The following is a 6,000-nucleotide window of genomic DNA, read 5'->3' as shown; positions in this document are numbered from 1 at the left end:
AACCCCTCGAGGGCAGGGCCTGTGCTTGATTCACCACCCACAGCATCACCAGCACTCAGCACAGGGCTGAGCCTATACATGGGCTCAATCAGGGCTAGTTTCCATGGCTGTTATTACTGTTTCTGTCACTGTAACCTGGAACTAGGCCTTCAATTGTGCATGAGGTGGTAGCCCATGATTAAGGAACCCTGCTGTTAACTGGAGGTCCACTCACGTGGGGCGAGAAAGAAAATTCTTCACTTCTGAGTCCAGTCATATCCTGAGGAGCATGTATTATTTATCTGTGAGTCCTCGGGGTCTGGCCAAGCACTGACACTGAGCATACATCTGACAGCTGGCCAATGGGTCAGTCCCTGAATTAGGGCCTGGCGGCCAGGCCTCCAAATTGCCTGTAATTATACACATCTCTTTAAAAATGTAACCCTAGTTTTACCACAAACAGAGGTTTCAACATTGACACCATAAACATTTTTTGAGAGTGAGCTCTGAGCCGGACAGTGGAGGCGGAGCCGAGAACGTGCAGAGAAGGCGTGAGACGTGGGGGACTGAGCGTGAGCGCTGCTGAGTGGAGACCTCAGGCACAGGAAGAAATCTGTCACATAAAGTCTGGGAGTGAATATGATATGAAGAAAACCAATATAGGATAAGGGACAGAGAGAGTCCTGGGGCAATATTTTGCATGGATGACCTTCTCTCCAAGGTGACATTCAGGCAGAGACATGAAAGGAGTGATAGGAAGTCAGCAAAGACCTGGAGAAAGAGACTTCTGGGCAGAACAAATCCTAACAATTGAAAGATGCTGGGATGTTCCAGGACTGATAAGGAGACCAATGAGGCTGGTATAGAGTAAGCAAGGAAAGGAGGGTCAGGAATGACATCAGAGAGGCACCCGGGTCAGGGAGGGCCCGGTAGGCTGCGGTCAAAATGGGGATTTCATTCTAAGTCTGGTGGGAAAGCACTGCAGATTCTGAGCAGGGGACTGCCACAACCTAACTCACATGTGGAGCGTAGAGTCAGGCTGGGAACAACAGGGAAGCCAGCTGTGAGGCTGGAGAGATGAGGGTGGCTCAGCTCAGGGGGGTGGGAGGGGCCTGTCTCTGTATATATTCTGATTCTGTACATAGTCTGGAGTGACAGGATGGCAAAGATATGGGAGATGAGGGGAAGAGCCATCACGATGGACTCCACAGTGTCGCCTCTGAGGGACCAGGTGAGTGGCGGTACCATTTACTGAGGAGGGATGCTGGGGGAGAGCAGATTTCGGGGGCAGAAATCACAGGTTTGCTTTTGAATATGGTGACTTGGAGATGCCTTCTGACATCCAAGTGTAGAGGTCCTGGGAGTAGCTTGATTGGTGTGTGGCTTTGGGACTCATCACAGAGTATTTAAAGCCTTGGGACTGGCCGAGGTCACCAAGGGAGCGAGTGTGGACAGAGGGGAGGCCCTGGACACAGGGAGCCATTGAAATATATCCAGCTACCTATAAATGGGGTTCCATAGTACTGCCTGACATGAGTTGTAAGAGGGCAAGCAGTGTACAGTGATGGGGTCACGGGAGAAGGAAGATACCCCAGCAATCCCGGAGGGTGGTCTGAGAGATGGAGTTGGGCTGGGGGCCAAGAGCGTATAGAGCTGGGCAGGGCAGAGTTCTGGGCTCCAAAAAGCAGGGGCTGGGGCTGGGGCAGCCTCTGGCTTAGGGTAGTTGAAAAAGCACAGATTAGAGTCTTATGGGCCTTCATTCTCATTTTTGCAGCTACTTCCTAGCTCTGAGGCCCCAGGAAAGATCCCTCATCTTTCCAAACCACAGTGGTCTTGGCTATGCAACGGGGTGGGTAGCACCGACTTCTCAGGGCCATTGGCCATGTGGGTGAGAGAATGGTACCCAGCACCCTGCCCGGGAACTCCATGAGAACGAGGGCCCTAAGGGAGTGAGTGTCAATGGACGGTTGATACAGGGCCCTTCCGTGTGGGACATGAGCTTGAGTGCCAGGTTTTTAAATCAAGGTCTCCCTTTAAGACAAAGAGAAGTCTTTTTCAAGGGTTTCATATAGAGAGTCCTTTGACTAAATGTTTTACCGCGCCTGCTAGATGATGGCTTGGTTCTCTCTGGACTCTAATGGTCTACCCAGTTCAGACTGTCCACACAACAAAATCCACAGACTTTTTTTTTTTTAACTTGGACTTTCATTTTGGGAGTGTTTGAACCATCCCTTGGAATGAAAATTATACACAGCTTCCTATGTCGTTAACACGATCATAATTGGATTTAATGGTTCTGAAGTACCACATGAGTGACTTTTGCGATGGGTCTTCCATGCTCCCTTACAAGTGACCTGGTAAGAATACTTACCAGGGCAGCCGAGGGCAGAACCCCGTGACGGTCTGCTTTGGATTCTTTTTTGCCTTGTCCTGCCTGATGCTTCTCGTGTGGCTGACTCCACTGGCATGGTATCCTAATGTAACCTCTGACTGATCTGGTTGGACCCAGTGGGCTACAAAAAGGAAACGAATTTAATATTTTTCCCCAACCACTCCCCTCAACTGGCTCAGCGTTCCCTCCTCCTCCCTGGATGACCTCTTGTGCAGACCCATCCAATAGCTTTCCTGTCACTATCAGGTATTAGAAGAGTCTCCTTTTCACGTATTAAACACTCACACCTGGTTGAAATCAATCCAAATTTCCCATCAAACTCACGGTGGAGGCTCCTTCCCTCGCTGGAGGCAGCAATGGTTCCTGCAAGGCTGGGCAGGGAGGCGAGATGAAAGGAAGAGAGACACCAGTGCCCTCTGTGTAGCAGCTGTCCAAATGCTGGCTCTTTCTCTGGTTGGAGACATACGTGTGCATTTCTTCAGAGCTGCCGAGCTCCTCCCTGATGTGGGCCAAGCCTCGCCTGCTGGCATCTTCCAGCTCCCCTGTGGCTCCTGCTCTGAGAGGCCACTCCTCATTGCCGCCACACCCCCATCCCCACCCCGAGGGGCCTCTGGCCTCAGTCCTACGCATAGGTGCGTTGGTTGGGGAGGGGTGGTACATGGGTGCTGGGCCAGTTTTCTATCCCTCAGCAAGCCCTGCAGGGGTGGTCTGGCTTCCTTCCTCTGAATTGGGACACATTGTCTTTAGCTTTGGGGCCTCAGCTATGACTCCGTGGACACCAGGAAAATTTCCAAGTAACATTGTATCATACTTTATAGTTTCTTGGTCGCAAATGCTCAAAGAGTGGTTAAGTGTGTGGGTTCTGGAGTCTGACGTTGGCTAGGTGACCATGGGCAAATCATCTAACTTCTTGGAAACTCATCTGTAAAGGAGGGACAATGGTCTTTAGTCTCCAGGATGTTGTGAAGATTGAATTTTCTTTGTCTGTCAGGTGGCACATAGCAAGCCCTAAATAAGTAGGAGCAAATATCTGTGCATTTCTGAGGAGTCCTCACTTCCTCCAACCCAGACTGGGTGTCCGTTCTTGGTTCTTGCTAATGCAGAGGTGGCTCCCTCCCGCCATCTGCCTGGCCTGCACGGCTCTCTTTGATAAAAACACTTAGCATATCTTGAGCATCCTTATCTCATTTACATCTCATAACAAGCCTGCAGGGTACATATTACCATCGTTCCCATCTACAGATAACAAAACCGAGGCTCAGAGAGGTTGAGTCCCTTGCACAGGGTCAAATAGCTTGTAAACAGCAGAGCTGGGATTTCATCCCAGGCCTATTCGATTCCAAAGCCTGCATGTGTTCTACCACTCATTTTACCTCCCTAACCTCCTTGCTCTTTATCCTCTTTGTTCCCTCTGCCAAGAGCTCTCCTTCGCTCTGTGCATATAACAGGGCATCCCTCTGAGGGAGGACACTTCCTGCCTGGAGTGCACCCTGGAAATGGATCCCTCGCTGCTCAGTAGAATGACACTTCCTGTGTTGCATGGTAACAGATCCCCACGGCAGCTGCTTAGAGGTAATGTTGACAACACCCATTTCCTGTCTACTACTATTGAAGTTATATAAAGTTGCATTTTCATGAAAAGCATCTAGTTGGCATTGACTCAGCGTCAACCTTGTGTCCAACACTGGATTAGTCACAAAGGGGAAGGGGTTTTCTGATATTAAGTCTAGAATCTATTTTGAGAGATTAGATATGTAGGAAAGCCGTCAGCCATGCCAAGATGTATGTGGTAGACCCCCGTGAAGGGGTGGAGGGTGTCAGTACCCCAGGAGCTCAAAGGCAGAGCAGTCTGGTGGCTGGGTGGGTGGGGAGGTGTCAGGTCTGGGAGAGGAAGTCAAAGAAGGCTGCCTGGCACCTCTGGGGCTGGTCTGAGCCTTGAAATCAGTAGGATTTGTATGGGTGAGGGGAAGGAGACGTGTTTGGTCTGTTTGTGGCAAGGAGCGAGCAGGGGCTCAGGCAGGCAGGAACCCAGCATGGGTGCTGGTACAATTCTTACAAAGGAGCCTCTCTAGCTTCTCTTTTTTTTTAATTAAAAAATTTTTTTTTGTTTTTAGCTTTTCTTTTATAACCGTGAGCCTCTTTGCTCCCTGCTTGGGGGATTTTTATGACCCCATCCATCTGTTTGCAGTCAGCCTCAGGTTTGCTTTGAAATTCAAAAGCTGAAAGGGAAGTGTTGTGCTGGAGCCAGAGCAGTGGGCTGGGCAAGCTGTCTGTGAGGAGGGAGCGGCCTCAAGGAGCATAACCACAGCAGGCGAAGCACCTCTTCTGCTTGGCCTGAGTCCCTGGGAAGCATGGGACCAGGAGTGCTTGGAGGGATGCTGGACGATTGTCTCCTGGAGACACTTCTGCCGCGGGTCTGAGCTGGCACCCTGTGTGCCCACCAGCAGGCGGCCCCCGAGAGTGCTAAGGCTAAGCATGGACATTCTGGGGTCCTCCGGCAGGGACTTCACGCCTGATCGGGATCGGCTGGACTGTGTTTGTTTCTCTATCCTGCTCTGGCAGACGGGCCGGGGCCCGTTGTGAGAGCTGGCTCAGCGCTCCGTGCCTCCTGAATTCCCTGGCCCAGCTGCACCCCCTGCATTCCTCAGGAGCCTCAGTATCCCAAAGATACAAGGTTTTTTCCATCTTCTCAAATAAAAGACTTTTAGTGACAGTCACTGATTAAATCCAAAATCCACAGCAGGGATTTCCACGGCGCGCTCCAGACCCCTTACTCCCCTCAGTTCCACGTCCCCTAAGACTACCTCCTGGCGCACATCCTTTGCTGGGCCCCAGGCGCCCCCTCTAGCACGCCTCTCTGTGCCCTCCTTCCTTGTCATTTACACAGCCAGCCACCGGGGGTTCAGACCCACCTCTTGGGGAAAAGTCCTCCTGAGGGGTTCCCTCTTACCGGTCCAGTCCCCCGCCCACACCCCCATGGCTCTCCTCGCCTCCCGCTCCAAACACCCCCTTGTCTGTTCTCCATGCCACAACCAACCATGTCTGCTGGGTGTGCCTTTGGACCTGTTTAAAGATGGGCTCTGCTGGAATGTGGTTTGAATCCTTCTAACGTGGAGCCGGGGCTTCTCACCAAGCCCTGAAGAGGTCCAATGCCCCTTTAAAAGCCAGTCAGGCGGCTGGACTGGGAGCTGCTAAAGGCAGCAGCGAGGTCGTGGACTTTAGCATTTGATGCAAACCAACTTTTTAGAGGGGGGTGGTTTCAAAGCCCAAGAGCTGAGCGAAGAGGTTGGAGGGTGGAGAAAGATCCTGACGTTCCAGGCTTTCAAAGCTAGAAGGCTCTCTAAAGCTCATCTGCTCTAATTCCTGCCTTCCTCAAATGGGGAAACGGAACCTCAGAAACAGGGTGCCATTGGCCTGGTGTTATTTATGAAGTCAGTGGCAAGACAGGCCTGGAACCCAATTTGGGCTTGAGTTAAACATAATCTCCCATTTACACCGCTTGGGCTTCCTGAGTGAAGGATTGTGAAAATTCAGGGCACCTGCTTCTTTCCTCTTCCAACAACCACGATAACCTTCATTGATGTTGACTTTACATATGAAGCGCTTCTGATCTGTTGTCTCAGTTAATC

This window comes from Tursiops truncatus, chromosome 1 (genome assembly GCF_011762595.2).
Source record: "Tursiops truncatus isolate mTurTru1 chromosome 1, mTurTru1.mat.Y, whole genome shotgun sequence".
NCBI classification, from domain to species: domain Eukaryota; kingdom Metazoa; phylum Chordata; class Mammalia; order Artiodactyla; family Delphinidae; genus Tursiops; species Tursiops truncatus.
The sequence above is the reverse complement of the archived record's forward strand: the minus strand, read 5'-3'. Positions refer to the sequence as shown.